Consider the following 26,794-nt stretch of genomic DNA (forward strand, 5'->3'; position numbering starts at 1 on the left):
CTGCCTGTCCTCAGAATGTAAACATTTTTAGAAATTGGAAGTATTTCATATTGTGCCATTAGGCAGAAGAAATTATTCCACAAGTAATCCTGTTCTCGCCAATACACTGAATCCAATGGATATTTCCAGAGAAACATAACAATAAAGCAGAATTCTCCAATAGCAGTGCTAGATTTGAATATTAAAAAGGTATTAGAATGGAAGTGGTAAACCTAACCACTGCCAGACCACCATTGTTTCAAGATCAATTCTAAACCCATTAGAATATCTCAGTGTGGGGAACTCTGAAAACACTAATAATGTTAAAGTTTACATATATAAAAATTACTAAATTTCAATTCAATCCATTTCGCACCACTTCATACTTCATTCAATTATTTAAACTGGTTTGTACTGTCCACTTCAACTATCTTCCCTGGCAATTAACTTCACAAGGCCGGGCCACAAAGGTGCCAAATGTTAGGGCGGATTTAATTGGCCAAATAAGACGCTCACCCATGGGTAGGAGCACTAGTGGCCACCATCAGGCCCTCCCTGGGATTCAGACCCGAGACTGTGAGCTTTGCACTACCATCAGCACCAACCTGAACAGTGGCAGCCGGCAGTAATTCACCCACCATATGCCCAGGATTGTCAAGGAACCCAGGCCAAATGAGAGCAAGGGCATGGCAGGGCTTGCTGGGGGGCCTTTGGGAGACGCAGCTCTCATTTAAATCAGAGTCATCACAGAATGGTGTTGGTGTCAGGGATAACGGGTGCCCATTGGCTCATTAATGAGCCTAATTGACATCCTGCCAGCAGTGGTCAGGATTCCCACGTCAGCCCCTTCCACCCTGACTTAAGCGGGGGAGGTTTTGTTGCTGCCGCTGGAAGATTAACACAGGGCCTCACATGCAATTAAACAAGCCGGCAATCATGGTTCCTGCCGCAACGAGCTGGATTAAATTTTACCCTTGATGTGCATTTGCTTTAGAACTGCTTCATCAATGCATGGCCATTTCACTTCACACCACCATCGCAGTTACAAAAAATGTGCTCACAACCAAGAGACAAGAACTGAGTGCCCACCGGGTGGAACCAAGAGAGAACCACGCCGGCAGGACCTCGGCCAGCTGCACTGGGAGAATCGCCACGGGTGCCGTATTCAATCGCCCCCCCAACTGGCGGCGCGTCGACCACGAGCGCCCGATTGGCGGCGATTGTCCGGGGCCCTGAGAATCGCGGAAGTGGCGTCGGACCCGATCTCGGGTCTGATGCCCATTCTCTGCCCCCATGCCGAGCACAACTTTGGCACAGAGGCTCGGAGAACCCTGCCCCATGTTTCAGCCTATGGCCTGCAGGCACAGCCTGACGAGAGGCACGTTGAATTGCTGCTCTTGGTAGCAGGTCCTCGAGCAATCGAAATATACAATATCTTCGCTTTTGACAGCGAAAAGGAAAGTGAGAGCTACGCTGAGGTGATAAAGTACTTCGATCGGCATTGCTTTCCGAAGAAAAACAAAACATTTGAACGTTACAAATTTCGTAAGCGTATCCAAAAAGCAGGCACATCTTTTGATAGCTTTGTACACAACTTGAGGCTAAAGGCCCAGTCCTGCAATTTCAGTAATCTAAAGCCATCGATGGTCCACAACAAAATAATTTGAGATATTGAATGATAAACTCCGTCAGAGAAATGCTATCAAGATCTGTCATGCAAATGAGCTGGCTGCACAGCAGATCAGTACACTTAGCTTGAAAGATTTTGGCGGCAATATGGAAGAAGACGCCAGCGCCATCAGTACGGTGACGCAGTTCAATAAAAAAACAAGGCCTCAGTGCGGGCGGCCATTTTTAGCGGCCGACCGGGTCCACCATTTTATGCCAGAGATGTGGCAATCGTCATGGGCCACGGCAATGTCCAGCATATGGAAAAGTATAAGAACACAAGAACTAGGAGCAGGAGTAGGCCATCTGGCCCCTCGAGCCTGCTCCACCATTCAATGAGATCATGGCTGATCTTTTTTGGACTCAGCTCCACTTTCCGGCCTGAACACCATAACCCCTTTATTCTTCAAAAAACTATCTATCTTTATCTTAAAAACATTTAATGAAGGAGCTTCAACTGCTTCACTGGGCAAGGAATTCCATAGATTCACAACACTTTGGGTGAAGACGTTCCTCCTAAGCTCAGTCCTAAATCTACCTCCCCTTATTTTGAGGCTATGTCCCCTAGTTCTGCTTTCACCCGCCAGTGGAAACAACCTGCCCGCATCTATCCTATCTATTCCCTTCATAATTTTATATGTTTCTATAAGATCCCCCCGAATCCTTCTCAATTCCAACGAGTACTGTCCCAGTCTACTCAACCTCTCCTCTTATCCAACCCCTTCAGCTCTGGGATTAACCTAGTGAATCTCCTCTGCACACCCTCCAGTGCCAGTACGTCCTCTCTCAGGTACGGAGACCAAAACTGAACACAATACTCCAGGTGTGGCCTCACTAACCCCTTATACAATTGCAGCATAACCTCCCTAGTCTTAAACTCCATCCCTCGAGCAATGAAGGACAAAACTCCATTTGCCTTCTTAATCACCTGTTGCACCTGTAAACCAACTTTTTGTGACTCATGCACTAGCACACCTAGGTCTCTGCACAGCGGCATGTTTTAATATTTTATCATTTAAATAATAATCCCTTTTGCTGTTATTCCTACCAAAATGGATAACCTCACATTTGTCAACATTGTATTTCATCTGCCAGACCCTAGCCCATTCACTTAGCCTATCCAAATCCCTCTGCAGACTTCCGGTATCCTCTGCACTTTTTGCTTCACCACTCATCTTAGTGTCGTCTGCAAACTTGGACACATTGCACTTGGTCCCCAACTCCAATTCATCTATGTAAATTGTGAACAATTGTGGGCCCAACACTGAACCCTGAGGGACACCACTAGCTACTGATTGCCAACCAGAGAAACACCCATTAATCCCCACTCTTTGCTTTCTATTAATTAACCAATCCGCTATCCATGCTACTACTTTACCCTTGATGCCATGCATCTTTATCTTATGCAGCAATCTTTTGTGTGGCACCTTGTCAAAAGCTTTGTGGAAATCCAGATATACCACATCAACTGGCTCCCCGTTATCTACCGCACTGGTAATGCCCTCAAACAATTCCACTAAATTAGTTATGTACGACCTGCCCTTTATGAACCCATGCTGCGTCTGCCCAATGGGACAATTTCCATCCAGATGCCTCGCTATTTCTTCCTTGATGATAGATTCCAGCATCTTCCCCACTACCGAAGTTAAGCTAACTGGCCTGTAATTACCCGCTTTCTGCCTACCTCTTTTTTTAAACAGTGGTGTCACGTTTGCTAATTTCCAATCCGCCGGGACCACCCCAGAGTCTACTGAATTTTGGTAAATTATCAATTGTGCTTTTGCAATTTCCCTAGCCATCTCTTTTAGCACTCTGGGATGCATTCCATCAGGGCCAGGAGACTTATCTACCTTTAGCCCCATTAGCTTGCCCATCACTACCTCCTTAGTGATAACAATCGTCTCAAGGTCCTCACCTGTCATAGCCTCATTTCTATCATTCACTGGCATATTATTTGTGTCTTCCACTGTGAAGACCGATCCAAAAAACCGGTTCAGTTCCTCAGCCATTTCCTCATCTCCCATTATTAAATCTCCCTTCTCATCCTCTAAAGGACCAATATTTACTTTAGCCACTCTTTTTTGTTTTATATATTTGTAGAAACTTTTACTATCTGTTTTTATATTCTGAGCAAGTTTACTCTCATAATCTATCTTACTCTTCTTTATAGCTTTTTTAGTAGCTTTCTGTTGCCCCCTAAAGATTTCCCAGTCCTCTAGTCTCCCACTAATCTTTGCCACTTAGTGGCAAAGTATGCTTTTTCCTTCAATTTGATATTTTCCCTTATTTCCTTAGATATCCACGGTCGATTTTCCCTCTTTCTACCATCCTTCCTTTTTGTTGGTATAAACCTTTGCTGAGCACTGTGAAAAATCGCTTGGAAGGTTCTCCACTGTTCCTCAACTGCTTCACCATAAAGTCTTTGCTCCCAGTCTACCTTAGCTAGCTTTTCTCTCATCCCATTGTAACCTCCTTTGTTTAAGCACAAAACACTAGTGTTTGATTTTACCTTCTCACCCTCCATCTGTATTTTAAATTCCACCATATTATGATCGCTCCTTCTGAGAGGATCCCTCACTATGAGATCATTAATCAATCCAGTCTCATTACACAGGACCAGATCTAGGACCACTTGTTCCCTCGTAGGTTCCATTACATACTGTTCTAGAACACTATTGCGATACATTCTGTAAACTCCTCCTCAAGGCTGCCTTGACCAACCTGGTTAAACCAATCGACATGTAGATTAAAATCCCCCATGATAACTGCTGTACCATTTCTACATGCATCAGTTATTTCTTTGTTTATTGCCTGTGTAGCCACTTAAAATGGCTAACTCCTGATTTAAAATGGCGAACGGCAAAGGCTGATGGGAAAGTCAGCCAACAGGACAAAAACGAGCAGCTGCAGGTTGACTGTGTATTTACCTCTGGAAAGGCGAGACAAGATCGATACCAGCAACCATCAGCATAACAAAACAACAGCCATCTGCATACTAATGAGCAATCCCCGCAAACAATAAGCAACATTTAGACACACAAAGCAAAACCAGACTCTTCGGCGCCAGCAGGAGCCTACACAAAAGGAGGTGAACGAGCACCTCAAGACCGCCCATCGATCAGGGAACCGCTCCAGCACTGGAGAAAATCGAACCAAGTGATTGGGACAAAGTCCAATCACTTGGGACCAGGTACAGGGTCCGCCCCAAAAGGCGGGAAGCCCTTGGGGACTGTACGAATTGAGCCCCAAGGTAATTCAAGGCGCTCTCTCTTCCAGCTCGCTTAACTCTTCACAGCCGCTCAAAAACTGTAAGTCTTACTTCAACGCTTGCTACGAGATAGGCGCTCCTAGCTACCAATCTGTACCAACTTCGAATCCCGCAGGCTCAGAACCCGAACGAAAGGCCATTTGTTTCCCTGACCTGGTGGGCCAGTTCCTAGTTAAGTATAGGCCTGTTAGTTGTCGAAGTAGCTTAGACGTAGAATTTGTGCATGAGTAGTGATTACTGTGTATAATAAATGTGCTTTGATTTAAATCTTACTAAGCGGTGTATTGGATTATTGATCATTACTCGGACTTGAACCACGTGGCGGTATCATAAAGGTACCTGGCGACTCAAGAGCAAAGGTGATAAAACAGAGCAATTAAACTAAGGCAAAAGTTAGCAACACCTGCCCCACCATAATGTTACTATTTGGTGGCCTATAGACTACTCCTATCAGTGACTTTTTCACCTTACTATTCCTGGTTTCCATCCAAATGGATTCAACCTTATCCTCCATAGCACCGATGTCATCCCTTACTATTGCCCAGATATCATCCTTAAATAACACAGCTACACCACCTCCTTTACCATCCACTCTGTCCTTCCAATTCTGTTCCAAGTTTGGGCGTACAAATCATTTTGCGAAGCAATGTCTTTCGCATTCTACACTACAGCGGACCAAACGAGATCAGTTAACGCAGTTGATGGGATGTCCCTTGAAGAACAGTTCTTCATTGATCTGATTTCAACCAAGGACACGATGAGTCCCAGTATGAAAAGTGAAGAAATCTTACTGACCAGTTGCGACAATAGTGATGAAGAAGCTGACACTATCGAAAACAGATGGACAATTCTACTGATGATGAACGACACATTGATAAAATGCACGCTCGACACGGGTGCGAGGGCTAACCTCCTCAGTCTGTCCGATTTGCTGTGGGTTAAACCGAAAGTTGTCAATCAACCGAGACTGCTGATAGACTGCAGTGGGAATGATATTGAGACGCTGGGTGTATGTGAACTCGAAGTATGGGTACATGACAGAAGTCACATACCATTTTCCATTGTGGACACGAGGTGCGAGTCCATCATAGGAACGGATGCTTGTGAGGCCCTGAACCAGTGTGTACTACGTACCTGGTGGGTGATGTTCTCATGGCAGCACGGTAGCATAGTGGTTAGCACAATTGTTTCACAGCTCCACGGTCCCAGGTTCGATTCCGGCTTGGGTCACTGTCTGTGCGGAATCTGCACATCCTCCCCGTGTGTGCGTGGGTTTCCTCCGGGTGCTCCGGTTTCCTCCCACAGTCCAAAGATATGCAGGTTAGGTGGATTGGCCATGATAAATTGCCCTCAGTGTCCAAAATTGGCCTTAGTATTGGGTGGGATTACTGGGTTATGGGAATGGGGTGGAGGCGCTGACCTTGGGTAGGGTGCTCTTTCCAAGAGCCGGTGCAGACTCGATGGGCCGAATGGCCTCCTTCTGCACTGTAAATTCTACGATATCTATGTGTAATGGTGGTATCCATGTCGATGATCTGGCACGTCTTGCAGAGTTTGCCGTGGCAGGGTTCTGTGGTGTCGAGGTTGCTGTTCTCCTGAAGGTTGGGTTAATACTGTGGCTACCAGGGCAGGTCAATGGCAAGGGATCTCACCTCCTGACCCCCCAAAGCCTGTCCACCATCTACAAGGCATAAGTTAGGAGTGCAATGGAATACTCTGCACTTGCCTGGATGAGTGCAGCTCCAACAACACTCAAGAAGCTCGACATCATCCAGGACGAAGCAGCTCGCTTGATTGCTCCCCCTTCCAAAAACATTCAAATCCTCCACCACCGACGAACAGTGGCAGCGGTGTGCACCATCTACAAGATGCACTGCAGTAATTCACCAAGGTTCCTTAGACAACACCTTCCAAATCCACGACCACTACCATCTAGAAGGACAAGAGCAGCAGATACCGGAGAACTTCACCACCTGGAGGTTCCCGTGTTAAGTCACACCACCCAGACTTGGAAATATATCGGCGCTCCTTCACTGTCACTGGGGCAACATCCTGGAACTCCCTCCCGAACAGCACACCTCAAGGACTGTAGTGTTCAAGAAGGCCACCACCTTCTGAAAGGACAACTAGGGATGGGTAATAAATGCTGGCCTAACCAGCGATGCCCAGATCCCGGAAGCTGCCTGGAAGCAGTTTACCTGGGGCTTGCTGTGTGGTCCACGAAGTCTCCTACACTTCATCCCACAGCAGAACCACTCCTGCCAAAAGGCTGCAGCTGCAGCCACAGGCCATCCTGAAGTGGGGGCTCTGGCCCATCGCCTGCAGATGTAGCTACAAATATGGTTTTAAATTTTGCACATTTTCCAAAGACATTTCTATCTTCGGGCAGTTTTGCGTCCTCCACCTGCCACAACAACACCCATCTCGCCTGGTGGGGCTGCCAGTGGGACAATTTCGCAGGCCATCCTATTGGTTCTGTTTCGACTGTCATCCTTAATTGGACAAAGCTCCTAGAAGCGACCTCGTAATTGGTCGCTTCCTGCAAGATTGCGCAGATGGGCAGCCAGGCATCGGGGTCCACTTTTGGTCCCAATCTCAGAGAATCTTCAAAGTCAGTAAAATTCTGCTCAATGTGACCCAACAACAAATATAAACAGAATACATGTTGCAAGAAATAAGATCTATATTCAGTGACCCATAAGGTAGAAACTTATCCAATTTATTTTTATCCATGAAATTAGATGGTAAACACCAGCTATACATTTAAACAAATCATTCTTCAGTCTGCAAGTGTAGAATATTTGAAACTCTGTTTTGCCGCTTTAAGCACTTATCCTTTGAAATATAATCACAAGCAAAATGGAAAATTGATGATGTGATAATTAAAGCACTTGATGGGTTATTTTCGCTCTATCCATTTTCATTCACTCTCCCAATGTGAGGCTGCTTCATTGAGGGAACTTTTACGCAATCGAGTAACCATCAAGCCTGCAGTTCAAATCCAGTCGCCACACCATGACAAAGCATCTTTCAACAACACGGTATCTTCAGACTCAGCAAGTTTTACTCTTATAACCAAATGAAACCGATCAAATATCCGTGGCCCTCCAGAAATATTTCATTGTGAATGGCTAGTCAACACACATTGATTGCCCTCTTAAATTGTACTTCAAATCTTAAATACCTGTACATGTCTAAATGATTCACTGTACGTCAGAAACATGGATCTCAGAAACGGATTTTATAACACGCTGAAGCATTTCTATTTCCAGAAATAACCCTTTCCGGCCCCTATTCGACTTGTGAAATGTGTATGGAATTAATTAACAACCATAAGTTGTTACTTCCTCATCTACGCAGAAGCACAATAAATCAGAATTCTTTAGTACCAATGCTTGATCTGAATGTTAATAAGGTGCTAGAATTAAAGTAGTAAAGTTATCCTTTTCCAATCTACCACTGCTCTGAGATTCAAATCCCTTTATGGTACCTCAGTGTGAGTACAGCTCTAAAAGTATTGAAAACATTAAGGGTTTATCCATACACAAGCAGGAGGTCACTGAAGTTCAACTTAATTTCAAGTTCCCCTTTGCTGTTCCCGTCCACAGACAAGCTACTAAAAACAAAATGAGTGTGGAAAATGCGGTCTTTCATGGGGCGGTGAAAAATGTGGCTCAAATTGCTATGTAGCTTAATGCCTTGGTGACAAAGCCAGTCTGTAAAGTTCCATGGTTTTCAAGCTGTAGTGATTAGGCAAAACCTTACTCGAAGAGAACAAAACGTTTCTGCACATGGACAGGATTGACAAGTTTCTCATGTAAAGAGACTACAGTTTACAAACGTTTTGCAAAGTGCTTAAAATTGTTGTGCACTTTGCTTCAGTTTTTGACATTAGACACCAAGAAATGCATGCAGTCAAACTAGAATCTTTCTAAATGCAGGCTCGTGTCTTATTAGCAGCCCTAAGTTAACTATTTACATCATAAACCAACTGCATCAATAAACATTGCAGTAACTTGATTCGTGTAGGTGACCTACTAATAACCTGAGTATCACAGAGATAAGGAGAAAAAATGTAAACAAGCTGGTGATACCCAGGCAACAACCGGTCAACGGTTACCAAATTTAAACGGAAAGGACTCTCAAAAATACAGTATTGTGTGTGTGGTGTTGGGTGCTCTTATCAAAGCAAAATGTGTCACTCATAGCTACTGTACAATATAGAAATACAACATCTTAAAATTCTGATCATGTGTACTCAACATGGTTCACAAATAATTGAGAAATTTAAAGTAATAAACCAAGTTCTCTTATACTGTTTGAATCCATCTAGAACAAAGGATCTGGAAGCTTCTCACCTCCATGCAAAGCTTCATTGATAAAAATATAACTTTGAGCCTAACTTTGAGTAATAATGGGAAGTCACATTACAAGTATAGCAGTGTTGTCCAGTATAGTAGGCACGTGTAGCTAATTGGAAATCCAGATGTCACCAATTGCATTTTTATCAGGTAAATTTTAAAAATGGGAAATAGACATTGCATTAGGCATTTGATTTACAGGAACTCCAACAGGCATGTGATCTGGAGGTAGAGAAGGGACCCGGGTCTGGTGTTTCTCACTGTACAAGCCAACATTCTCCATTATGAAATCTGATGCAGTCGGAGTACTGCTCGTAACTGCTGGTCAAAAAAAACCTGGCACCAATTTGGACAAAGATGTGCCGAGTCTGATAAATTCATTCCAGAATTTCAAATTTCGGTGAAAGAGGAAGACTAGAAAGTTGTGCACTGAATGGTGATGATTGCTAGGTAAAAATATAAGTGAATTACATTTACCTATGTTGCGTATGAAGCATTTTTTAAAGTTAGCGCATGGGGCTACGGAAATGCAGCCATAATCACACTTGTGGCTTGTGACTTATTTCTACTGGACAACACTGGGTTATATTGTTGGATCTTTCCAATCAATGGGTTGATTTTACAAATAAACTGTTCCTGGTACATTTTTGGGTCTTTCTAAGCTTCTCGGCTAGATTATTTTGGCTCTTGCATCTAAAATCTTTCTTGCAGGTTAATCTCAAATTCCTACACATGCAAGGAGCTATCCCTGTGTTGAGACCTTGGTAAGCCTTCAATAATGTGTTTCTGATAACAAAACAGGTCTTGTTTTTAATGACTAAACTAAAATAGTAGGGTGTCAAATCAGACTGCATTTTAAGTTTCAAAGTATCAAGAGAATTTGTTCTACAAAAGATGAACAGGCACATAATTAATCAAATATAGTTATATATTTACAGTGGAAAATCTTCCACCCAATTCAAGTGGACAAAATATAAAGCTGGTTACTCTAAGAACTAAGCTAACTCTTATAAATAAGTGTCTACCCACTCTTGAATTCCTTCTGTGGGCCCAATTACTGCAGTGTTTCTTGGAAATTTCAATTAATTTCTCTAGAGCTTTAAATTGATCAGGTCTTTGCAAGCTGCCTCTTCAACAGGCTCTTTTATCTTAAATGTGAGAATGAGCAACAACAATTATTAAGAAAATAAAGAGAACAAACACTCCTTGCTAATTAGCTCAGGTTAAGAATTTTTAAATATGTAAATTGGAAACCTGCACAAACTCTTTAGCTCTTTTTCAGAAATATTAAATAACCTATAATTAATGTTCTTTTCTGGGCAGGGCTAAACACCATGGACGGGATTCTTAGCGTTTGGCGCGATGGCCCGACGCCGGCGTCAAAAACGGCGCGAACCACTCCGGCGTCGGGCTGACCGGAAGTAGCGGAATTCTCCACACTTCCGGGGGCTAGGCCGGCGGCGGAGGGATTGGCGCCGCGGCAGCCGGTGCCGAAGGGACTGAGCGAGTTAGTGCACGTGCAGAACCGCCAGCGTGGTTCCATGCATGCGCAGACCGGCCGGCGTATTCTGGCGCATGCGCAGGGGGGTGTCTTCTCCGCGCCGGCCATGGCGGAGCCCGACAGGGGCCTGCGCGGAAGGAAGAAGTGCCCCCACGGCACAGGCCCGCCGATTGGTTGGCCCCGATCGCGGGCCAGGGCACCGTGCCCCCCCCCCCACGGACTGCACCAGCCAACTTGCCTGCCAGGTCCCGCGTTCGGCCTATCGGGGTTCGGTAAATTGCCAGGGGGGCCCACTACCAACAGCCCCCGACCGGTGTGGCGTGAATCCGCCCCCTTCCGAAAACTGGCGCCGGAGAACATGGCAGCCAGCGCGGGGCGGGGAATATGGCAGCCACCCCCCCGGGGATTCTCCGACCCGGCGGGGGGGGGGTCGGAGAATCCCGCCCCATGTGCCTGTCATGACATGTGTGCTCTGCCTGAAGGCAGGTCCTTGGCTCAGTGTCAGTGAATGCTTCATCCGGAGCCATTTTTCTGGCAGTTTTCATCATGGTGATTTACCATTGCTGTACATTCTCAGGGGTAGGGCGAGGAAAGAGATCCCAAATTACCTCAAATCTACCTCAGCCGAATTGCGAATCTCACCCATGCTGTTAGACGTTATACTGAACCACACGCTAGTCATGTAGCCAACGGAGCTAACCACCCCAACTTGATGTGCCTAGGTATACAGAATTGCAAAACACAATTTGGGCATTGTACAACTTACTGCAGTTTAATCTAACTAAGAATCCAGAATATTTTGGAATAAGATAGCAATGGCAAAATCAGCACACAAAACATAAGAAAATAAGAAATAGGAGGAGTAGGCCGTTCAGCCCCTCAAACCTGTTCCACCAGTCAATAAGATCATGGCTGATCGGATGTGATCTTAACCCCACTTTCCTGCCTGTTCCTCATAACCCTCAACTTCCTTGTCAATTGAAAACCTGTCCAGCTCAGCCTTGAATATGACCCAGCCTCCACTGCAGGCTAGGTGAGAGAATTCCAAACATCCTCTGAGAAAAGAGATTCCTCCTCATCTCCATCTTAAATGGGGGATTGCTTATTTTGAAATTGTGCCACAAGTTTTAAATTACACCTGGAGGGAAAACATCCTCATAGCATCTATCCGGTCAAGTCCCCTCAGAAACGTGTATGTTTCAATAAGATCACCTCTCATTCTTCTAAACTCCAATGAGTATAGGTCCAACTTTTTCTCATGAGACAAGCATTTCATCCTAGGAATTTGCCCAGTTAACCTTCTCTGAACTGCCTCTAATGCAGGTATGTATTCTGTAGGTAAGTGAACCACAATTAACCCCAGGTGTGGTCCCACCAATGTCTTATGCATTTGTCGCTGCACTTGCCCACTTTTATACTTTATTTCCCCCATGCAATTAAGGCCAACATTCCACCTGCCTTCTTAGTTACTTGCTGTGTATGCAGGTTGACTTTTTGATCCATGTATAGACACTAAGATCCCTCTGCACTGTAGCATTTTGCAGTTTCTTCCCATTTAAATAATACGCTGCTTTTCTATTCTTCCTGCTATAACCTCACATTTGCCCATATTATACTCCAATTGCTAAGGTTTTCCCACTCATTTAACCTGTTAATATCCCTTTGCAGACTCTCTGCATCCTCCTCACAGCTTGCTTTCCTACCCATTCTCATACATCAGAAAATATGACTACAAACGTCACTTCCCATCATCCAAATCATTAACAAGATCGTAAATAGTTGAGGCTTCAGCATTGATCCCTGCAACACTCCACTAGTTAAAAGGGCCAATGAAAATTATCCATTTATTCTGATTCTGTTTCCTACTAGTTAGCCAGTCCTCTATCTACAGTAATTTATCACCCCCTACATCAAACATTCTTATAAAGGTGCCACATTAAAGGTTACTTATATGCTTCAATCAAGTCACATCTCACTCATCGAAACTCCTGTGGAAACAAGCCAGAGACAGTCTGGATCCAGTAAACCTTCTCTGAACCGACTCCAAAGCATTTACATAATTTCTTAAATAATGAGACTGAAACTGCAAAATTCAAGATGTGGTCTCACCAATGCCCTCTATAACTGAAGTTCAACATCTTTACCTTTAGGATCAATTCCTCTTGTAATAAAGGATAGGATTCCATTAGCAGTCTTAATTACTTGCTGTACCTATATGCTAATTTTTTGTGACTCATGCACTAGAACATCCAGATCCCTCTGCACATAGGAATTCTGCAGCCGTTCTGTGTTAAAGAAATATTCTACCATTTTATTCTTCGTGCCAAAGTGAACAACTTCACATTTTCACACAATGTACTCCAGCTGCCAAATTTTTGTTTTGTGTGGGGGGCAGAGAGTGTGTGTGTGTGGGGCGGGGCAGAGTGTGTGGGTGTGGGGGGGGGCAGAGTGTGTGTGTGTGGGGGGGGGGGGGGCAGAGTGTGTGTGTGTGGGGGGGGGGCAGAGTGTGTGTGTGTGGGCGCAGATTGTGTGTGTGTGTGTGGGGGGGCAGATTGTGTGTGTGTGTGGGGGGGCAGAGTGTGTGTGTGTGGGGGGGGGCAGAGTGTGTGTGTGTGTGGGGGGGCAGATTGTGTGTGTGGGGGGGGCAGAGTGTGTGTGTGTGTGGGGGGGGGGGGCAGAGTGTGTGCGTGTGGGGGGGCAGAGTGTGTGTGTGTGGGGGGGGGCAGAGTGTGTGTGTGTGTGTGGGGGGGCAGAGTGTGTGTGTGGGGGGGCAGAGTGTGTGTGTGTGGGGGACAGTGAGTGTGTGTGTGGGGGGCAGCGTGTGTGGGGGGGGCATAGTGTGTGTGTGTGGGGGGGCAGAGTGTGTGTGTGTGGGGGACAGTGAGTGTGTGTGTGGGGGGCAGCGTGTGTGGGGGGGGGCATAGTGTGTGTGTGTGGGGGGGCAGAGAGAGTGTGTGTGGGGGGGCAGAGAGAGTGTGTGTGGGGGGGCAGAGAGAGTGTGTGTGGGGGGGCAGAGAGAGTGTGTGTGGGGGGGCAGAGAGAGTGTGTGTGGGGGGGCAGAGAGAGTGTGTGTGTGTGTGGGGGGCAGCATGTGTGTGTGGGGGAGGGCAGCATGTGTGTGTGTGTGTGGGGGGCCAGAGTGTGTGTGTGTGGGGGGGGGGGCAGAGTGTGTGTGTGTGGGGGGGGGGGGCAGAGTGTGTGTGTGTGTGAGGGGGGGCAGAGTGTGTGTGTGTGTGTGTGGGGGGGGGGGGGGCAGAGTGTGTGTGTGTGTGAGGGGGGGCAGAGTGTGTGTGTGCCTGTGTGGGGGAGGGCAGAGTGTGTGTGTGGGGGGGGGGGGGCAGAGTGTGTGTGTGGGGGGTGGGTGAAGAGTGTGTGTGTGTGGGGGGGGCAGAGTGTGTGTGTGCGCGGGGGGGGAGGGCAGAGTGTGTGTGTGTGGGGGAGGGCAGAGTGTGTGTGTGTGGGGGGGGCAGAGTGTGTGTGTGTGGGGGGGGCAGAGTGTGTGTGTGTGGGGGGGGCAGAGTGTGTGTGTGTGGGGGGGGGCAGAGTGTGTGTGTGTGGGGGGGGCAGAGTGTGTGTGCGTGCGGGGGGGGGCAGATTGTGTGTGTGTGTGTGCGGGGGGGGGGCAGAGTGTGTGTGTGTGCGGGGGGGGGCAGAGTGTGTGTGTGTGTGTGCGGGGGGGGGGCAGAGTGTGTGTGTGTGTGTGCGGGGGGGGCAGAGTGTGTGTGTGTGTGTGTGCGGGGGGGGGGCAGAGTGTGTGTCTGTGTGTGCGGGGGGGGGGGCAGAGTGTGTGTGTGTGTGCGCGGGGGGGGGGGCAGAGTGTGTGTGTGTGTGCGCGGGGGGGGGGGCAGAGTGTGTGTGTGTGTGTGCGCGGGGGGGGGGGGCAGAGTGTGTGTGTGTGTGCGCGGGGGGGGGGGGCAGAGTGTGTGTGTGTGTGCGCGGGGGGGGGGCAGAGTGTGTGTGTGTGTGCGCGGGGGGGGCAGAGTGTGTGTGTGTGTGCGCGGGGGGGGGGGGCAGAGTGTGTGCGGGGGGGGGCAGAGTGTGTGCGGGGGGGGGGGCAGAGTGTGTGCGGGGGGGGGGCAGAGTGTGTGCGGGGGGGGCAGAGTGTGTGTGTGTGTGTGCGGGGGGGGGGGGCAGAGTGTGTGTGTGTGTGTGCGGGGGGGGGGGCAGAGTGTGTGTCTGTGTGTGCGGGGGGGGGGCAGAGTGTGTGTGTGTGTGCGCGGGGGGGGGGCAAGAGTGTGTGTGTGTGTGCGCGGGGGGGGGGCAGAGTGTGTGTGTGTGTGCGCGGGGGGGGGGGCAGAGTGTGTGTGTGTGCGCGCGGGGGGGGGGGGGGCAGAGTGTGTGTGTGTGTGCGCGGGGGGGGGGGGCAGAGTGTGTGTGTGTGTGCGCGGGGGGGGGGGGGCAGAGTGTGTGTGTGTGTGTGTGGTGCGCGGGGGGGGGGGGGCAGAGTGTGTGCGGGGGGGGGGCAGAGTGTGTGCGGGGGGGGGGGCAGAGTGTGTGCGGGGGGGGGGGGCAGAGTGTGTGCGGGGGGGGGGCAGAGTGTGTGCGGGGGGGGGGGCAGAGTGTGTGCGGGGGGGGGCCAGAGTGTGTGCGGGGGGGGGGGCAGAGTGTGTGCGTGTGCGGGGGGGGAGGGCAGAGTGTGTGTGTGTGGGGGGGGCAGAGTGTGTGTGTGTGGGGGGGCAGAGTGTGTGCGTGCGGGGGGGGGCAGATTGTGTGTGTGTGTGTGCGGGGGGGGCAGAGTGTGTGTGTGTGTGTGCGGGGGGGGGGCAGAGTGTGTGTGTGTGTGTGCGGGGGGGGGGGCAGAGTGTGTGTCTGTGTGTGCGGGGGGGGGGGCAGAGTGTGTGTGTGTGTGTGCGGGGGGGGGGGCAGAGTGTGTGTGTGTGTGTGCGGGGGGGGGGGGGGGCAGAGTGTGTGTGTGTGTGCGCGGGGGGGGGGGCAGAGTGTGTGTGTGTGCGCGCGGGGGGGGGGGGCAGAGTGTGTGTGTGTGTGCGCGGGGGGGGAGGGGCAGAGTGTGTGTGTGTGTGCGCGGGGGGGGGGGGCCAGAGTGTGTGTGTGTGTGCGCGAGGGGGGGGGGGGGGCAGAGTGTGTGTGTGTGTGCGCGGGGGGGGGGGGCAGAGTGTGTGCGGGGGGGGGGGCAGAGTGTGTGCGGGGGGGGGCAGAGTGTGTGCGGGGGGGGGCAGAGTGTGTGCGGGGGGGGGCAGAGAGTGTGTGCGGGGGGGGGGCAGAGTGTGTGTGTGTGTGTGCGGGGGGGGGGGGCAGAGTGTGTGCGGGGGGGGGCAGAGTGTGTGCGGGGCGGGGGGCAGAGTGTGTGCGGGGGGGGGGCAGAATGTGTGTGTGTGTGTGCGGGGGGGGGGGCAGAGTGTGTGTGTGTGTGTGTGCGGGGGGGGGGGGGCAGAGTGTGTGTGTGTGCGGGGGGGGGGGCAGAGTGTGTGTGTGTGTGTGCGGGGGGGGGGGCAGAGTGTGGTGTGTGTGTGTGTGCGGGGGGGGGGCAGAGTGTGTGTGTGTGCGGGGGGGGGGCAGAGTGTGTGTGTGTGTGTGCGGGGGGGGGGGGCAGAGTGTGTGTGTGTGTGTGTGCGGGGGGGGGGGCAGAGTGTGTGTGTGTGTGTGCGGGGGGGGGGGGGCAGAGTGTGTGTGTGTGTGTGTGCGGGGGGGGGGGGGGCAGAGTGTGTGTCTGTGTGTGCGGGGGGGGGGCAGAGTGTGTGTGTGTGTGAGGGGGGGCAGAGTGTGTGTGTGTGTGTGTGGGGGGGGGGGGCAGAGTGTGTGTGTGTGGTGAGGGGGGGCAGAGTGTGTGTGAGCCTGTGTGGGGGGAGGGCAGAGTGTGTGTGTGGGGGGGGGGGGGGCAGAGTGTGTGTGTGGGGGGTGGGTGAAGAGTGTTGTGTGTGGGGGGGGGGCAGAGAGTGTGTGTGTGTGCGGGGGGGGAGGGCAGAGTGTGTGTGTGTGGGGGAGGGCAGAGTGTGTGTGTGTGGGGGGGGCAGAGTGTGTGTGTGTGGGGGGGGCAGAGTGTGTGTGTGTGGGGGGGGCAGAGTGTGTGTGCGTGCGGGGGGGGGCAGATTGTGTGTGTGTGCGGGGGGGGGCAGAGTGTGTGTGTGTGTGTGCGGGGGGGGGGGCAGAGTGTGTGTGTGTGTGTGCGGGGGGGGGCAGAGGGTGTGTGTGTGTGTGTGTGCGGGGGGGGGGGCAGAGTGTGTGTCTGTGTGTGCGGGGGGGGGCAGAGTGTGTGTGTGTGTGCGCGGGGGGGGGGGGGCAGAGTGTGTGTGTGTGTGCGCGGGGGGGGGGGCAGAGTGTGTGTGTGTGTGCGCGGGGGGGGGGGGGGCAGAGTGTGTGTGTGTGTGCGCGGGGGGGGGGGGCAGAGTGTGTGTGTGTGTGCGCGGGGGGGGGGGGGGGGCAGAGTGTGTGTGTGTGTGCGCGGGGGGGGGGGGGCAGAGTGTGTGTGTGTGTGCGCGGGGGGGGGGGGCAGAGTGTGTGTGTGTGTGCGCGGGGGGGGGGGCAGAGTGTGTGCGGGGGGGGGGGGCAGAGTGTGTGCGGGGGGGGGCAGAGTGTGTGTGTGTGTGTGCGGGGGGGGCAGAGTGTGTGTGTGTGTGTGTGTGTGCGGGGGGGGGGGCAGAGTGTGTGTCTGTGTGTGCGGGGGGGGGGGCAGAGTGTGTGTGTGTGTGCGCAGGGGGGGGGGCAGAGTGTGTGTGTGTGTGCGCGGGGGGGGGGGGGGGGCAGAGTGTGTGTGTGTGTGCGCGATTGGGGGGGGGGGCAGAGTGTGTGTGTGTGCGCGGGGGGGGGGGGGGGGCAGAGTATGTGTGTGCGCGCGGGGGGGGGGGGGCAGAGTGTGTGTGTGTGTGTGTGTGCGCGGGGGGGGGGCAGAGTGTGTGCGGGGGGGGGGGGCAGAGTGTGTGCGGGGGGGGGGGGGGGCAGAGTGTGTGCGGGGGGGGGGGGCAGAGTGTGTGCGGGGGGGGGCAGAGTGTGTGCGGGGGGGGGCAGAGTGTGTGCGGGGGGGGGCAGAGTGTGTGCGGGGGGGGGGGCAGAGTGTGTGCGGGGGGGGGGCAGAGTGTGTGCGTGTGCGGGGGGGGAGGGCAGAGTGTGTGTGTGTGGGGGGGGGCAGAGTGTGTGTGTGTGTGTGTGTGCGGGGGGGGGGCAGAGTGTGTGTGTGTGTGTGTGTGCGGGGGGGGGGCAGAGTGTGTGCGTGTGTGTGTGCGGGGGGGGGGGGCAGAGTGTGTGTGTGTGTGTGTGTGCGGGGGGGGGGGGGCAGAGTGTGTGTGTGTGTGTGTGCGGGGGGGGGGGGCAGAGTGTGTGTGTGTGTGTGTGCGGGGGGGGGGGCAGAGGTGTGTGTCTGTGTGTGCGCGGGTGGTGGAGGTGTTGAGTGTGGTGGGGGGGGGGCGGGGGGCAGAGTGTGGTGTGGTGTGTGTGCGGCGGGGGAGGGGGGGGCAGAGTGTGTGTGGGGTGTGGTGCGCGGGGGGGGGGCAGAGTGCGTGCGGCGGGGGGGGGGGGGCAGAGTGCGTGCGCGGGGGGGGGGCAGAGTGGGTGCGCGGGGGGGGGGGGCAGAGTGCGGTTGCGCGGGGGGGGGGGCAGAGTGCGTGCGCGGGGGGGGGGGGCAGAGTGCGTGCGCGGCGGGGGGGGGGCAGAGTGCGTGCGCGGGGGGGGGGGCAGAGTGCGTGCGCGGGGGGGGGGCAGGATGGTGCGCGGGGGGGGGCAGAGTGCGGTGCGCGGGGGGGGGGGCAGAGTGCGGTGCGCGGGGGGGGGCAGAGTGCGTGCGCGGGGGGGGCAGAGTGCGTGCGCGGGGGGGCAGAGTGCGTGCGCGGGGGGGCAGAGTGCGTGCGCGGGGGGGCAGAGTGCGTGCGCGGGGGGGGCAGAGTGCGTGCGCGGGGGGGCAGAGTGCGTGCGCGGGGGGGCAGAGTGCGTGCGCGGGGGGGCAGAGTGCGTTGCGCGGGGGGGGCAGAGTGCGTGCGCGGGGGGGCAGAGTGCGTTGCGCGGGGGGGCAGAGTGCTGTGCGCGGGGGGCAGAGTGCGTGCGCGGGGGGGGGCAGAGTGCGTGCGCGGGGGGGCAGAGTGCGTGCGCGGGGGGGCAGAGTGCGTGCGCGGGGGGGCAGAGTGCGTGCGCGGGGGGGCAGAGTGCGTGCGCGGGGGGGCAGAGTGCGTGCGCGGGGGGGCAGAGTGCGTGCGCGGGGGGGCAGAGTGCGTGCGCGGGGGGGCAGAGTGCGTGCGCGGGGGGGCAGAGTGCGTGCGCGGGGGGGCAGAGTGCGTGCGCGGGGGGGGCAGAGTGCGTGCGCGGGGGGGCAGAGTGCGTGCGCGGGGGGGCAGAGTGCGTGCGCGGGGGGGCAGAGTGCGTGCGCGGGGGGGCAGAGTGCGTGCGCGGGGGGGCAGAGTGCGTGCGCGGGGGGGCAGAGTGCGTGCGCGGGGGGGCAGAGTGCGTGCGCGGGGGGCAGAGTGCGTGCGCGGGGGGGCAGAGTGCGTGCGCGGGGGGGCAGAGTGCGTGCGCGGGGGGGGCAGAGTGCGTGCGCGGGGGGGCAGAGTGCGTGCGCGGGGGGGCAGAGTGCGTGCGCGGGGGGGCAGAGTGCGTGCGCGGGGGGGCAGAGTGCTGTGCGCGGGGGGCAGAGTGCGTGCGCGGGGGGGCAGAGTGCGTGCGCGGGGGGGGCAGAGTGCAGTGCGCGGGGGGGCAGAGTGCGTGCGCGGGGGGGCAGAGTGCGTGCGCGGGGGGCAGAGTGCGTGCGCGGGGGGCAGAGCGGCAGAGTGCGTGCGCGGGGGGGCAGAGTGCGTGCGCGGGGGGGCAGAGTGCCGTGCGCGGGGGGGGCAGAGTGCGTGCGCGGGGGGGCAGAGTGCGTGCGCGGGGGGGCAGAGTGCGTGCGCGGGGGGGCAGAGTGCGTGCGCGGGGGGGCAGAGTGCTGTGCGCGGGGGGGCAGAGTGCTGTGCGCGGGGGGGCAGAGTGCGTGCGCGGGGGGGCAGAGTGCGTGCGCGGGGGGGCAGAGTGCAGTGCGCGGGGGGCAGAGTGCGTGCGCGGGGGGGCAGAGTGCGTGCGCGGGGGGGCAGAGTGCGTGCGCGGGGGGGGCAGAGTGCGTGCGCGGGGGGGGCAGAGTGCGTGCGCGGGGGGGCAGAGTGCGTGCGCGGGGGGGGCAGAGAGCGTGCGCGGGGGGGGCAGAGAGCGTGCGCGCGGGGGGGCAGAGAGCTGTGCGCGGGGGGGCAGAGAGCGTGCGCGGGGGGGCAGAGTGCGTGCGCGGGGGGGCAGAGTGCGTGCGGGGGGCAGAGTGCGTGGGGGGGCAGAGTGCGTGGGGGGGCAGAGTGCGTGGGGGGGCAGAGTGCGTGGGGGGGCAGAGTGCGTGGGGGGGCAGAGTGCGTGGGGGGGCAGAGTGCGTGGGGGGGCAGAGTGCGTGGGGGGGCAGAGCGTGCAGTGTGCGGGGGGGCAGAGTGCGTGGGGGGGCAGAGTGCGTGGGGGGGCAGAGTGCGTGGGGGGGCAGAGTGCGTGGGGGGGCAGAGTGCGTGGGGGGGCAGAGTGCGTGGGGGGGCAGAGTGCGTGGGGGGGGCAGTAAGTGCGTGGGGGGGCAGAGTGCGTGGGGGGGCAGAGTGCGTGGGGGGGCAGAGTGCGTGGGGGGGGCAGAGTGCGTGGGGGGGCAGAGTGCGTGGGGGGCAGAGTGCGTGGGGGGGCAGAGTGCGTGGGGGGGCAGAGTGCGTGGGGGGGCAGAGTGCGTGGGGGGGCAGAGTGCGTGGGGGGGCAGAGTGCGTGGGGGGGCAGAGTGCGTGGGGGGGGCAGAGTGCGTGGGGGGCAGAGTGCGTGGGGGGGCAGAGTGCGTGGGGGGGGCAGAGTGCGTGGGGGGGCAGAGTGCGTGGGGGGGCAGAGTGCGTGGGGGGGGCAGAGTGCGTGGGGGGGCAGAGTGCAGGCAGAGTGCGTGGGGGCGGCAGAGTGCGTGGGGCGGCAGAGTGCGTGGGGCGGCAGAGTGCGTGGGGGGGCAGAGTGCGTGGGGGGGCAGAGTGCGTGGGGGGGCAGAGTGCGTGGGGGGGCAGAGTGCGTGGGGGGGCAGAAGTGCGTGGGGGGGCAGAGTGCGTGGGGGGGCAGAGTGCGTGTGGGGGGGCAGAGTGCGTGTGGGGGGGCAGAGTGCGTGTGGGGGGGCAGAGTGCGTGTGGGGGGGCAGAGTGCGTGTGGGGGGCAGAGTGCGTGTGGGGGGCAGAGTGCGTGTGGGGGGGGCAGAGTGTGTGTGGGGGGGGGCAGAGAGTGTGTGTGGGGGGGGCAGAGTGTGTGTGGGGGGGGCAGAGTGTGTGTGGGGGGGGCAGAGTGTGTGTGGGGGGGAGCAGAGTGTGTGTGGGGGGGCAGAGTGTGTGTGGGGGGGGGCAGAGTGTGTGTGGGGGGGGGGGCAGAGTGTGTGTGGGGGGGGGCAGAGTGTGTGTGGGGGGGGCAGAGTGTGTGTGGGGGGGGGCAGAGTGTGTGTGGGGGGGGGGCAGAGTGTGTGTGGGGGGGGCAGAGTGTGTGTGGGGGGGGCAGAGTGTGTGTGTGGGGGGGCAGAGTGTGTGTGGGTGGGGGGGGCAGAGTGTGTGTGGGGGGGGCAGAGTGTGTGTGGGGGGGGCAGAGTGTGTGTGTGAGTGTGCGGGGGGGGGGGCAGAGTGTGTGTGTGTGTGCGGGGGGGGGGGCAGAGTGTGTGTGTGTGTGTGTGCGGGGGGGGGGGGGGCAGGAGTGTGTGTGTCTGTGTGTGCGGGGGGGGGGGCAGAGTGTGTGTGTGTGTGCGGGGGGGGGGGCAGAGTGTGTGTGTGTGTGCGCGGGGGGGGGGCAGAGTGTGTGTGTGTGTGCGCGGGGGGGGGGGCAGAGTGTGTGTGGGGGGGCAGAGTGTGTGTGGGGGGGGCAGAGTGTGTGTGGGGGGGGGGGCAGAGTGTGTGTGGGGGGGGGGCAGAGTGTGTGTGGGGGGGGCAGAGTGTGTGTGGGGGGGGGCAGAGTGTGTGTGGGGGGGGGCAGAGTGTGTGTGGGGGGGGGGGCAGAGTGTGTGTGGGGGGGGCAGAGTGTGTGTGGGGGGGCAGAGTGTGTGTGGGGGGCAGTGTGTGTGTGGGGGGGCAGAGTGTGTGTGGGGGGGGCAGAGTGTGTGTGTGGGGGGGCAGAGTGTGTGTGGGGGGGGCAGAGTGTGTGTGGGGGGGGCAGAGTGGTGTGTGGGGGGGGGCAGAGTGTGTGTGGGGGGGGCAGAGTGTGTGTGGGGGGGGCAGAGTGTGTGTGGGGGGGGGCAGAGTGTGTGTGGGGGGGCAGAGTGTGTGTGGGGGGGGCAGAGTGTGTGTGGGGGGGGCAGAGTGCGTGTGGGGGGGGCAGAGTGCGTGTGGGGGGGGGCAGAGTGCGGTGTGGGGGGGGCAGAGTGCGTGTGGGGGGGGCAGAGTGCGTGTGGGGGGGGCAGAGTGCGTGTGGGGGGGGCAGAGTGCGTGTGGGGGGGGCAGAGTGCGTGTGGGGGGGGCAGAGTGCGTGAGTGGGGGGGGCAGAGTGCGTGTGGGGGGGGGCAGAGTGCGTGTGGGGGGGGGCAGAGTGCGTGTGGGGGGGGCAGAGTGCGTGTGGGGGGGGCAGAGTGCGTGTGGGGGGGGCAGAGTGCGTGTGGGGGGGGCAGAGTGCGTGTGGGGGGGGCAGAGTGCGTGTGGGGGGGGCAGAGTGCGTGTGGGGGGGGCAGAGTGCGTGTGGGGGGGGCAGAGTGCGTGGGGGGGGGGGCAGAGTGCGGTGGGGGGGGCAGAGTGTGTGTGGGGGGGACAGACTGTGTCTTGGGGGGGGGCAGAGTGTGTGTGGGGGGGGGAGGAGTGTGTGTGGGGATCAGAGGGTGTGTGGGGGGGCCAGAGTGTGTGTGTGTGGGGGGCAGAGAGTGTGGGGGGGCAGGTTATGTGTGTGGGGGGGCAGAGTGTGTGTGTGGGGGGGGGGCAGAGTGTGTGTGTGGGGGGGGGAGAAAATCAACGGGATCTTGATCAATTAGGCCAGTGGGCCGACGAATGGCAGATGGAGTTTAATTTAGATAAATGTGAGGTGATGCATTTGGCAGATCGAATCAGGCCAGGACCCACTCAGTTAATGGTAGGTCATTGGGGAGAGTTATAGAACAAAGAGATCTAGGAGTACAGGTTCATAGCTCCTCCCTCTGTGCGGGGGGGGCAGACTGTGTGTGTGTGGGGCGGGGGCAGAGTGTGCGCGTGTGGGGCGGGGGCAGAGTGTGCGCGTGTGGGGCGGGGGCAGAGTGTGCGCGTGTGGGGCGGGGGTAGAGTGTGCGCGTGTGGGGCGGGGGTAGAGTGTGCGCGTGTGGGGCGGGGCAGAGTGTGTGTGGGGGGGGGCAGAGTGTGTGTGGGGGGGGCAGAGTGTGTGTGGGGGGGGCAGAGTGTGTGTGGGGGGGGCAGAGTGTGTGTGGGGGGGGCAGAGTGTGTGTGGGGGGGGCAGAATGTGTGTGGGGGGGGCAGAGTGTGTGTGGGGGGGGGCAGAGTGTGTGTGGGGGGGGCAGAGTGTGTGTGGGGGGGGCAGAGTGTGTGTGGGGGGGGCAGAGTGTGTGTGGGGGGGGCAGAGTGTGTGTGGGGGGGGCAGAGTGTGTGTGGGGGGGCAGAGTGTGTGAGGGGGGGCAGAATGTGTGAGGGGGGGGCAGAGTGTGTGAGGGGGGGGGCAGAGTGTGTGTGGGGGGGGCAGAGTGTGTGTGGGGGGGGCAGAGTGTGTGTGGGGGGGGCAGAGTGTGTGTGGGGGGGGCAGAGTGTATGTGAACAAAGAACAAAGAACAAAGAAATGTACAGCACAGGAACAGGCCCTTCGGCCCTCCAAGCCCGTGCCGACCATACTGCCCGACTAAACTACAATCTTCTACACTTCCTGTGTCCGTATCCTTCTATTCCCATCCTATTCATATATTTGTCAAGATGCCCCTTAAATGTCCCTATCGTCCCTGCCTCCACTACCTCCTCCGGTAGTGAGTTCCAGGCACCCACTACCCTCTGCGTAAAAAACTTGCCTCGTACATCTACTCTAAACTTTGCCCCTCTCACCTTAAACCTATGCCCCCAAGTAATTGACCCCTCTACCCTGGGGAAAAGCCTCTGACTATCCACTCTGTCTATGCCCCTCATAATTTTGTATACCTCTATCAGGTCGCCCCTCAACCTCCTTCGTTCCAGTGAGAACAAACCAAGTTTATTCAATCGCTCCTCATAGCTTATGCCCTCCATACCAGGCAACATTCTGGTAAATCTCTTCTGCACCCTCTCTAAAGCCTCCACATCCTTCTGGTAGTGTGGCGACCAGAATTGAACACTATACTCCAAGTGTGGCCTAACTAAGGTTCTAACTAAGTGTGGGGGGGCAGAGTGTGTGTGGGGGGGGAAGAGTGTGTGTGGGGGGGCAGAGTGCGTGTGGGGGGGGCAGAGTGTGTGTGGGGGTGGGGGCAGAGTGTGTGTGGGGGGGCAGAGTGCGTGTGGGGGGGGCAGAGTGCGTGTGGGGGGGGCAGAGTGCGTGTGGGGGGGGCAGAGTGCGTGTGGGGGGGGCAGAGTGCGTGTGGGGGGGGCAGAGTGCGTGGGGGGGGGGCAGAGTGCGTGGGGGGGGGGGCAGAGTGCGTGGGGGGGGGGCAGAGTGCGTGGGGGGGGGCAGAGTGCGTGGGGGGGGCAGAGTGCGTGGGGGGGGGCAGAGTGCGTGGGGGGGGCAGAGTGTGTGTGGGGGGGCAGAGTGTGTGTGGGGGGGCAGAGTGTGTGTGGGGGGGGACAGACTGTGTCTTGGGGGGGGCAGAGTGTGTGTGGGGGGGGGCAGAGTGTGTGTGGGGATCAGAGGGTGTGTGGGGGGGCAGAGTGTGTGTGTGGGGGGCAGAGAGTGTGGGGGGGCAGAGTATGTGTGTGGGGGGGCAGAGTGTGTGTGTGGGGGGGGGGCAGAGTGTGTGTGTGGGGGGGGGCAGAGTGTGTGTGTGGGGGGGGGGCAGAGTGTGTGTGAGGGGGAGGCAGAGTGTGTGTGGGGGGGGGGGGGGGGGGGGGAGAAAATCAACGGGATCTTGATCAATTAGGCCAGTGGGCCGACGAATGGCAGATTGAGTTTAATTTAGATAAATGTGAGGTGATGCATTTTGGCAGATCGAATCAGGCCAGGACCTACTCAGTTAATGGTAGGTCATTGGGGAGAGTTATAGAACAAAGAGATCTAGGAGTACAGGTTCATAGCTCCTCCCTCTGTGCGGGGGGGGCAGAGCGTGTGTGTGTGTGGGGGGGGCAGAGCGTGTGTGTGTGTGGGGGGGGCAGAGCGTGTGTGGGGGGGGCAGAGCGTGTGTGGGGGGGGCAGAGCGTGTGTGGGGGGGGCAGAGCGTGTGTGGGGGGGGCAGAGCGTGTGGGGGGGGCAGAGCGTGTGGGGGGGGGCAGAGCGTGTGGGGGGGGCAGAGCGTGTGGGGGGGGCAGAGCGTGTGGGGGGGGCAGAGCGTGTGGGGGGGGCAGAGCGTGTGGGGGGGGCAGAGCGTGTGGGGGGGGCAGAGCGTGTGGGGGGGGCAGAGCGTGTGGGGGGGGCAGAGCGTGTGGGGGGGCAGAGCGTGTGGGGGGGCAGAGCGTGTGGGGGGGCAGAGCGTGTGGGGGGGCAGAGCGTGTGGGGGGGCAGAGCGTGTGGGGGGGCAGAGCGTGTGGGGGGGCAGAGCGTGTGGGGGGGCAGAGCGTGTGGGGGGGCAGAGCGTGTGGGGGGGCAGAGCGTGTGGGGGGGCAGAGCGTGTGGGGGGGCAGAGCGTGTGGGGGGGCAGAGCGTGTGGGGGGGCAGAGCGTGTGGGGGGGCAGAGCGTGTGGGGGGGCAGAGCGTGTGGGGGGGCAGAGCGTGTGGGGGGGCAGAGCGTGTGGGGGGGCAGAGCGTGTGGGGGGGCAGAGCGTGTGGGGGGGCAGAGCGTGTAGGGGGGGCAGAGCGTGTAGGGGGGCAGAGCGTGTAGGGGGGCAGAGCGTGTAGGGGGGCAGAGCGTGTAGGGGGGCAGAGCGTGTAGGGGGGCAGAGCGTGTAGGGGGGCAGAGCGTGTAGGGGGGCAGAGCGTGTAGGGGGGCAGAGCGTGTAGGGGGGCAGAGCGTGTAGGGGGGCAGAGCGTGTAGGGGGGCAGAGCGTGTAGGGGGGCAGAGCGTGTAGGGGGGCAGAGCGTGTAGGGGGGCAGAGCGTGTAGGGGGGCAGAGCGTGTAGGGGGGCAGAGCGTGTAGGGGGGCAGAGCGTGTAGGGGGGCAGAGCGTGTAGGGGGGCAGAGCGTGTAGGGGGGCAGAGCGTGTAGGGGGCAGAGCGTGTAGGGGGCAGAGCGTGTAGGGGGGCAGAGCGTGTAGGGGGGCAGAGCGTGTAGGGGGGCAGAGCGTGTAGGGGGCAGAGCGTGTAGGGGGCAGAGTGTGTAGGGGGCAGAGTGTGTAGGGGGCAGAGTGTGTAGGGGGGCAGAGTGTGTGGGGGGGGCAGAGTGTGTGTGGGGGGGCAGAGTGTGTGTGGGGGGGCAGAGTGTGTGTGGGGGGGCAGAGTGTGTGTGGGGGGGCAGAGTGTGTGTGGGGGGGCAGAGTGTGTGTGGGGGGGCAGAGTGTGTGTGGGGGGGCAGAGTGTGTGTGGGGGGGCAGAGTGTGTGTGGGGGGGCAGAGTGTGTGTGGGGGGGCAGAGTGTGTGTGGGGGGGCAGAGTGTGTGTGGGGGGGCAGAGTGTGTGTGGGGGGGCAGAGTGTGTGTGGGGGGGCAGAGTGTGTGTGGGGGGGCAGAGTGTGTGTGGGGGGGCAGAGTGTGTGTGGGGGGGCAGAGTGTGTGTGGGGGGGCAGAGTGTGTGTGGGGGGGCAGAGTGTGTGTGGGGGGGCAGAGTGTGTGTGGGGGGGCAGAGTGTGTGTGGGGGGGCAGAGTGTGTGTGGGGGGGCAGAGTGTGTGTGGGGGGGCAGAGTGTGTGTGGGGGGGCAGAGTGTGTGTGGGGGGGCAGAGTGTGTGTGGGGGGGCAGAGTGTGTGTGGGGGGGCAGAGTGTGTGTGGGGGGGCAGAGTGTGTGTGGGGGGGCAGAGTGTGTGTGGGGGGGCAGAGTGTGTGTGGGGGGGCAGAGTGTGTGTGGGGGGGCAGAGTGTGTGTGGGGGGGCAGAGTGTGTGTGGGGGGGCAGAGTGTGTGTGGGGGGGCAGA

General features: G+C 57.8%; 1 protein-coding gene across 5 annotated transcripts in view; it reads right to left on the bottom strand.

Moving 5' to 3' along the window:
* rad54b (RAD54 homolog B) overlaps nucleotides 1-26,794 on the bottom strand; it is a 268,427-nt gene that overhangs the window by 128,634 nt on the left and 112,999 nt on the right. Inside the window, exon 1 of one of the 5 annotated variants that reach the window (XM_072468036.1) lies at nucleotides 8,100-9,049. The exons of the other annotated variants lie outside the window; for them this stretch is intronic. The gene's annotated coding sequence lies outside the window, so the exon portion shown is untranslated. Of the gene's footprint in view, nucleotides 1-8,099; nucleotides 9,050-26,794 lie in introns of those variants that run through there. 5 annotated transcript variants of the gene reach the window in all.

The sequence above is a fragment of the Scyliorhinus torazame genome, chromosome 11, assembly GCF_047496885.1.
Source record: "Scyliorhinus torazame isolate Kashiwa2021f chromosome 11, sScyTor2.1, whole genome shotgun sequence".
NCBI classification, from domain to species: Eukaryota; Metazoa; Chordata; class Chondrichthyes; order Carcharhiniformes; family Scyliorhinidae; genus Scyliorhinus; species Scyliorhinus torazame.